Consider the following 8,951-nt stretch of genomic DNA (forward strand, 5'->3'; position numbering starts at 1 on the left):
TCCTGTTCGGTTAATACCATATTCTTGGAGTCATAAAAGAGTGTTAAAATGCTTTCAGGCAGGATAATTTAAGTTCTGCACATACTTTTTTATTCACCGTGTATATACCTTGGCACACTTTTGGTACATCACTTTATAAAACGAATTCAAAGTTAATCACAACACAAATAAATTCTTAAGTGCTGGCCGGCTGTCATTACTAGTATTGTCGTTATCTATGGCAGTATTCTAATTTTAAGATTTATTTGATCAAAGTTCAACGGTCATACAAAGACCAATAGTGTAAATGACCTTAATTTATTGCCTTTTTTTTTAATCGATAGTTCAGATGGAGTGTGCTTTCGAGACGTCGTCAACGGCTATCAATCAGAATAAGGAGATGTTATTTTTGTGAATGGCTCAGGTAAATGGCGAAAGATGTGTGATCATCTGCAGTTACAGCACATACACCCCTCCAGAAACAGAATTAATTTCTACTCACCCCTATACCACTACGCCAAAAGTAAGCATTCCTAAATTCAGTGCTATTTCTAATGCAAAACAGCAAAGCGTGCGCGAACAAAGTCCAGTTTCTTTTCATGTCACACTCAAAATTGGGAAAAAAAATAAAGCACACAAATGGTGAAAATAGAGTCTCCTAGTCCAGGGGAGAGACAGACAAAAGAGAGTTGCTTCTCCAGTGTGTATCGCTGAAATATACAGTACTTTTTATTGCTGAGGGAAAGGCAGGGTCATAAAGGACTGCGATGGACAGAAAACGATACCAAATAAAATGTTTTTCAAGCCATCTTTTTAAGGACGCAATCATGGTGCCGGATGCTTCCCTGAGCGTGACTCACACAGTGAAAGATTCAGTCTCTGAACTGCAGCGGCACAGATGTCTCTCGGCTCTTCCAAGCGCGCCTGCTAAGCTGAAAGTCGTTCGGATTATCTCCCGGGCAGAACGCAGAAACGAATGGATTTTCCCCTGGTCTCCTGAGTAACACTCCCATTTCGAAAGGGCTTCACGCTGTCTCGCTTGAACCACTGGTACAGTACACCAGAGCTTCTCAGCTCAGCTCATCTTTAGAAGCTCCCAAGATAGCAAGAGTGCTTCATCTCTCCATCCTTAGTACTGGAGCAGTGTGGGCTATTTTACAGTTTCACCACACAGCTGCCCAGCACTCCCAGCCCCTACTTATCCTATTCCACTGGGACACAGACCCAAGAGAGAGCCCAGGCCCTCCATTGTGATGTTAATATGCTTCATCAATGTCAGTGACAGGCATGACAAAGGCGCGCGATGAGATTTGGGCTGACCTCTTTGAATCACTAGCCCAGCTCAAGGGCAGGCTGAATCCCTGCTCAATACCCTCACACTAGGCCTTGATGTCCTGTTTGAAGTCAGTAGGCAGGCTCCCGTGCCTTTGCGAATGAAGTACAAAAATCTCGCGCCGAGTTTTCTCAGCCCGAGGAATGCTAGAGTGTTCTGTGCAGGACAGAACCTCAAAGAGAGCTCCCCCACGCTATCCAGATCCAGGCATAGGAACGGTGACAGATGGGAGGAGACTCAGGCCAGCTGGCCCATGTGGTGGTCGGTAACTGATTGATCTCAGGATCCATTTCTCCAAAGAAGCCGGGGGTATTGGCTTGAGCAGGATGGCTGGGCAGCAGCTTGTCCCCCACTCCCACCACCCTTTGTGCAAACAAGCGCTTCTTGTTCGCAGTTGGAAACGCACTTCCGAACCTTGGCCTCCTCTTCTCCGTTTTTGGAAGTATTTCCCCATTAATCAGGCACCAAAAAAAAGCACAAGAAGGAAAGGTTTTGGGATCCAATGTTTAAAAAGTCAAGGCGTAAGCTGGTTTCAGCTTCCTGCAGGTCACACCTGGTGAAGGAGGCAGGAGAAGGACAGCCTCTGAGATTCCCATCTTGGTTGTCGGGAATCTATTCCTGGCAGCACTGATCCCAACCCAAAACAAACTCCTACCAGAAATTCCAGGGCTTCTGCCCTCCTGCAAGTGATCAGCAGTGAAAAATGATTGCTAGACAAGGGTGTAACTGGATTTTGTGCCATAACCTATGAATCTTATCAATGATGGTATAGAGACTTTCTCTAGTACTCCACTGCCAAGGGATGAAAGTGTTTATTATTGGATTGGTGAAAGAAACACCAGGTTTCCGACCAGTATTTGCCTTTCCTTCGGTCTGTTGTATTAGAAATAGGACTGATATTATATAGCCTTGCTTCTTGGTAATGTGTAACCTTGCTGGGTGCACCACCACCACTCACCAGCCCAGATAATAAGTACAGTAATTGTCTTATGCCTCTAGAGTCAAAGAAGACCACCCAGCAGGGAAAAATTGAGAAACTGACCTAAATTGAATCAGTTCTCAATGTTGAAACATTCTCCTGCGAGACAAAAAAAAAAAAGGAATCAATCATCCTTCTAGTCACTGGCTTGCGTCAATGTTTAAATAGCATTGAAGAAGAACGGTATTTGTGCATTTTTAAACAAGGTTCCTTCTAGCCTGCTGTGGGCTTCATCGCTAGCACAATTTTCCCCCACTCATCAGGATAAGCTATACTACACCCAGGACCTGAAGATGAGTGGGGGTTCTTCACTTGAGTGAATCTGAGTTTCCCTTTGCCATTAGCCTCCTGCAATATAAAGTCTGCTAGCAATATTGGGACCCCCCGATTTCTGTATGTCCTTACCGTTCTCCTTCAGGGGCTTTCTGGCTCCTGCGTCCCACTTCCCCATAAGCAAGCCGGCTGATTCAATAACTGCGTCTCCATAGCCTGCTCCCACACCCACCCACTCCTTGTGCTTTAGGGAGAGTCCTGCAAAGGACCGGTATCCTGACCAGGGGGTAGAGTTTTTCCGCATGGTAATAATCGCGTCTCGACCAAACCTCATAGGCTACGATACTGCTACTGCACTGTTGCTACTTGAAATCGTTTCTTGTGACCAGGGGGTATTCCCCCCCACTCCAAAAGATCTCGAATCATTCCCTGCAATAAAAGATTGTTATCAGCAGTCAGTCTGAGAGCATCTGCAAGTACCCTCTCGAGTTAAGCTCCTCTGGGGGAAAGAATGGTCTTAATGTTCGCCACATACCTTGGTGCTGAAATGCACAACGCCTCAAAAATGACCGTGGGCTGATCAGGGCGGTGAAGAGCTGAACTGGGATGAAAACCTGCAGGCAGGCTTTTTGCGTCCATGTTTAGACACTCCCGTCCCCGACGCAGAGATGTCTTCCAGCACGTCTTTACGTGAAAGAGCACCATGTCAGAGCACCCCAAGATGCCCACTGTGACGGTGTGTAGTGGGAGGATCCACGGCTGGCAGGCACCGGTATAAAGTCAACGCCCCGGGTGAGGGGACAGAGGTGTGAGGTTAGCCGGGACCAAAAATAACACAAAAAGTTTGCCGCTGTGCCGCGTTACCTCCAGGCTGGGCTAACCCCAAGACCTCCTGGGAAAAACTAAGGCTGCTGCTGGAAGAGGTGTTAGTGGGGCCAGCAGGGGGCGCTCACCCTGCAGTCCATGTGGGTCCTACTGCCCCAGTATAGTGACGGGGACACTATACTGTAAAACAGGCGCCGTCCTTCGGATGAGACGTAAAACCGAGGTCCTGACTCTCTGTGGTCATTAAAACTCCCAGGACGTTTCTCGAAAAGAGTAGGGGTGTAACCCCGGTGTCCTGGCCAAATTTCCAATTGGCCCTTCTCAATCATGGCCTCCTAATAATCCCCCTCTATGAATTGGCTATATTACTCTGCTCTCCTCCCCACTGAGAGCTGGTGTGTGGGGAGCGTTCTGGCGCACTATGGCTGCCGTCGCATCATCCAGGTGGGGCTGCACACTGGTGGTGGTGGAGGGGATCCCCATTACCTGTAAAGCGCTTTGAGTGGAGTGTCCAGAAAAGCGCTATATAAGTGTAAGCAATTATTATTATTATTATTATTATTATTATTATTATTATTAACAGGGTCCAGCCTGGGAAAAAGCACGGTGGCGACCAGACCAGACTGACCCTATTTAGCAGGGTCTGGTCTGGAAGAGCAGGGCGCGTAGGGCAAGAACAAAACAAGAACTTTGTGCGGGGGAAAAAGACGCCCTGGTGCAAGTGCATGATGGGACAGGCAAAAGCAAAAGAAAGCCTTACGTGGGTGCGACCCCCTCCGGGATTGTCGGTGAAACCTCCCTCCTTCCGGGGGTGTCCAGTGTGCCTTTATAGGACCCGCCCAGCTGTGGCTCATCATCTAGAAGCCGGGACTGCTGGGACTACAAAGGCAAACAGGTGTGGGGGGGGCGTGTCCTGTGTGGAGGCGGAGCCCTGGCAGAAGGGCAACGCCTCCACAGTGGACACGCCCCCCCGTACTGCCACACCCCTTTGATTCCCTGACAGGTGGACATGAGGAGAAACAACAGAGACACCAAAATGCCATGCACACAGTTTAAGCACCTCTGAGAGGAATGCCTTTCTTTAATGGATAGCGCCTGTCCGGCCACACGCACAGCAGACCACTCTCGACAGAGTGTGAGGCCGCACATCTGAGCGGGCAACGTCAACAATACACCAGGCTGCTTTCATACAGTCAGGGGACTCGGACTCTAGACTCGGGCTTGCTGGAGTCCGTTTCATAGAGGAAATGAACAGGCATGAATGAACAAATTCCCCCCTGCACTCTTCTTCCGAAAGATGAAGGCTCCTGGATACAACAGGGTTGGTTTCAGCTCTACTGACTTGTGACACCTTCCTATTAGTCCTTTCAGGAAAAAAAAAGAATTTGCCCTGGATTATTCCTTGTGGCATGGGGGGGGCTCCTTCAAGACACAGACGGTTTTAGTCCGGGGATCAATTATTTACTTGCAGCCAGACAAGCACGGCTGACTGAACAGCCTCTTTGCACTCCTGACCTTTCCTTCTCCCGGGGCGGGCTATTAAATCTAATCAGAACTGAAATGAATTCATACAAACCAGATTACGCGCAGTTTGGAGAAAATGGCGCTGGTGGGTACCGTAGAGTAGCACCAAGCAAGTCCACAAGAAATGTGCTTCTTCTAAAGAGCAGGAGACTAAGTGTGCCAGCGCCTCTTCCTGTCAATATCCTCCCCCAGACAAGGATAGCAACTAGCCAAACAACATGACCCATCCTGGAGCTCAAATGGCATTTTCAATAGATTTTTTTTTTTCCTCCCCACGAGTGGAATCCGGTTATAGGGGAGTATGGAAAGAGAACTAAAACCGGGATGAGAATCGAGGGGAAGAAACAGCTGTGTCTGCACGCACATGCCTACGTTTAAAACGCCAATGAATGAGTGTGTGTGTGTGCGAGAGAGAGAGAGAGAGAGAGAGAGAGCGCAAGTGTCCCTCTGAGGCCAGCCTCTGTCTAACCGAATCAGGGACGAGGGAAATTGGAATGGAAGGCATTAAGCAGAGACGCACAATAACCAAATTTTCCGGGATGGAGAATGTCAGGGAGGGCCTTGAGGCTATCGGGCTTGTCTGTCTGCTCCTCCGCGCGCAAGTGTATCTGCTGTGAACGAACCAGACGTGTGCTCTGGCGTTAATCTCTACTCCACCCCCCCCCCCAATTCTCCCTGCCCCCTTTATTCAATTTCCTTCTGTGGCACTGACGCATTTTGTTTGGGCCACGCATGTCAGAGCCCCCTGAGGCCGGGCAATAAAACGCGAACATATTGTCACGTTAAAAGAGGTATATATCCCGTCAACTGCCGGCAGCTGCACGGATAATCTCATTAGCTCTGATGCCTCACTTTAAGAAGGAAAAAAATCAAGTAGATCGTTTTCTCCCCCGGCCTGTTTTGGTGACCACGGCTGCAAGCCTTCTCTACAAAACAGGGGTAACTGATACGAAAACTCCCGTATTCGACGGCGCGAAAAGTTGTCAAAATCTTTGTGCCTTTGTGACCTTTCGCTGTAAGTGGCTGCCTCACAAAAAGACAGCTACTGTTTGTTATCCTCTTGTCTTTCTCTCCCCCCCCTCTCTCTTTTTGGGCTAGTGCCCTACCCCTCCTCCTGCCCGGCCCTTTCAATTCAAGTTGTCTAATCTTCGCTTGTGACTTTTTTTTTTTAAACGTCAGTTTAAACATCACGCTGGAAGGTGGTACCACCACTGGTGGTGGTAGTGGGATCCCCATTACCTGTAAAGCGCTTTGAGTGGAGTGTCTAGAAAAGCGCTATACAAGCGTAATGAATTATTATTTAATTATAATAATCCATGTCGAGGCCCGTTCACTCCTGATTTGAATTCTTTAATCTTTTGTCCAGTAACTAAAAAGAAATTGAAGCTGCTCTCACTGTTTGATTCCTGCATTAGAACTGAGAAGTCTAATCTCATCGGTCTATGGTCTCAGCTCGTATGTGGAAACGAAACTCAGAGAATGTGTGTGTGCTCTTCGCTGTAGTTTGTGGTTACACAGGTTCAGACTATCGACCTTCATACACCTTGCATGGTCTCTTACATGTCAGGAAACCAATTGGTAGAATAGGAGGATCCTCATGCCTAACCATGAATCTCGCAGGATGCGGAGTAGCACAGGGACAAACCAAAAGACCAGGGGCTTGGCCAAAAAGGGAGGCAAAGAGTCAGGTAATGAGGGAAACCCAAAAAATGACAATCCAAAAACCAAATCCAAAAGGCAAGAGCAAAGTTAGGTACCAGGAGATCAGTCAAAAGGTTTAGAAATACGCACAAGAGAGTTCTACTGGAGGCTTCTCACTAGTGAGCAAAGGTTGGTGTGCGAGGGAACTTCAAACACTGAAAGGAAAGGGATGTGGTAGGATAATTGGTTTGGGAGTGAGAATTTGTGGAATCTGGTGCATGTGGGAATGTGATGGGTCCAATTAGGAGCGAGATTGTGACAGTGCGTTTGAGAACGCAACACCGTTTGCGAGGGAGAGTGTGGGGCGTGACATTACACAATTTGTCATTATGTATTTTTATGTAATTTCCCCCCCCAATGCTGCAATGGAGAGTTAATGTGGATAGAATGTTAGGTTTGAGCCAATCAAAAACATTTCAGAATGATAGAAGGAAATATTTGATTTGGCCAACAATCGCAATAGAAACCAGACACCGTGAACTCCTGGAGGAGTTCTCCCAAGGTAGGGACAAGCATTGTGAAAAGAACATCTTGTATTAATACAGAGACAGGACAAAATTAAATCATTTTCTTTTGCATGGTTTTCATACCATCGCTAATGTTTATGTGCAACTGTCTAACATAAAACAAAAGAATCCAATCATTTTGCTGGTAGTTGGTTTTCCTTAGTTTCTTTCCTCAATCACCTCCCCTGAAGAAACATTTTGTACTCTAAGTGTCTTTACATGTACAGACTCCCATAGATCTTTCTACAAGACCGTTTTTTATGACCTTATTAGCAACCCCTATTTCCATTAACATGAAACAATAAGTAAGTGGCATTTTGCGAAAAAACAATTAGCTGTTGACACTGAAACACCCACTCAGCAGTAGAAGGGTTTTTGTGTTCTTAGCTAAACAATAAAGTGATTAATCATAGCTCACACAAAACAAACCTGCAGAACCTGCAGTGTTCTTCCACTGGCCCCAAGTACAGAACTAACTTCCTACTGAATATGGCAATAATTTATTTCGTGCTTGTTTTCCAGGTAGATGGATTTATTCGATTTCTACAGAAAAGAGTCTCTACAGTACCTCACAATTATCAAAAAAGACTAAATCATTTCGTTTTAGATGAATACAAATGTGATAAGAGTCACTTTTGCAGAAAAATATTCCAGAAAGCTTCATAAAACCAATTGCTGGAAGCAGATATTGAGACCTGCTGTGTTCAGGCGAACACCATCGACCACTGAATCTGTTTGTCCTTTCCAAAATGCGTCAGTGCTAGTGTTATAAATCCTGGCCCCCTATGAGGGCTTTTGTCCTCTGGGGCACGTGCCATGACTGTGTTTTTGTCTGCTCCCTTTTGTGCTCGGTGGTGTTCCACTTGCAGAATTTACCCATGTGCAATCTGTGGGGAATGATGTCAGACTCCAGTAATCAGTACAAATGAAACAGGTTGTGCACAGAACAAAAATGCAGACTTATAGCCCTATCAAGGCTATATTTTAATCAGGGTATGAACTAGATCTGCCCGACTATAAAATACGACTTTATCGTTTTTCGTGCCTGACACGCATACAGTGGACTGAGCAGAAACTGTTGGCTTTTTCGTTTCTAGCTTGGAATTAACCTTGAATTGTTCCTTTGCCACCTGTGCAGGCTGATGCAGCTCCTCACTAGAACTTTTAAAAACAAAATAGCACAACCGTCTGGATTAGACAGCACATCAACCAAACTCCTGTTTTATAACAAGTGGTCTTTTGGTGTCAGCACTCTATGATAACTGGGATAAGCAAAGTTCCAGTGACATAGTGGTGTGGCTATTCGCTCTACTGAATCATTTCTTGGGATCTAGGTTCCCATATCATATCAGGACAGGATACCTTCCGTGTGGAGTTTGTATGTTCTCCCATTGACACTTTTCTCCATGTGCTCTAGTTTCCTCCACCTTCCCAATGACATTCTGGCTAGGATAACGGGTGTCTCTAAATTGTCAAGTTACTGTGCTAGGGAAAGAGAAGATAAAGTTTGAAATGTCGAACAAATAGTATTTTACATTTGAAAACCTCCTACAATTTGTTATATTCCACTTAAAAAGAAGAGTCATTTCCAGATTCTCTTATAAAATGGCCATGTTTTCTGGAATTGCCAATATTTTAAGAATTACTGTGTTATTAGATCTGGGATATAGTTGAAAGCTTTCTGATTACTGACGTTAATGTTTTTAGAACACAGAATAATTCAACTACTGTAGTTGGTATCAATAACCAGGCTCGACCCATTGTATTAAAACATATTTATATATTTTCTATTCATGCCTACTTGGTAAAAAAACAATTGTTGGAGAAAATA

Source organism: Lepisosteus platostomus, chromosome 21 (genome assembly GCF_059453375.1).
Source record: "Lepisosteus platostomus isolate fLepPlt1 chromosome 21, fLepPlt1.hap1, whole genome shotgun sequence".
NCBI lineage: Eukaryota > Metazoa > Chordata > Actinopteri > Semionotiformes > Lepisosteidae > Lepisosteus > Lepisosteus platostomus.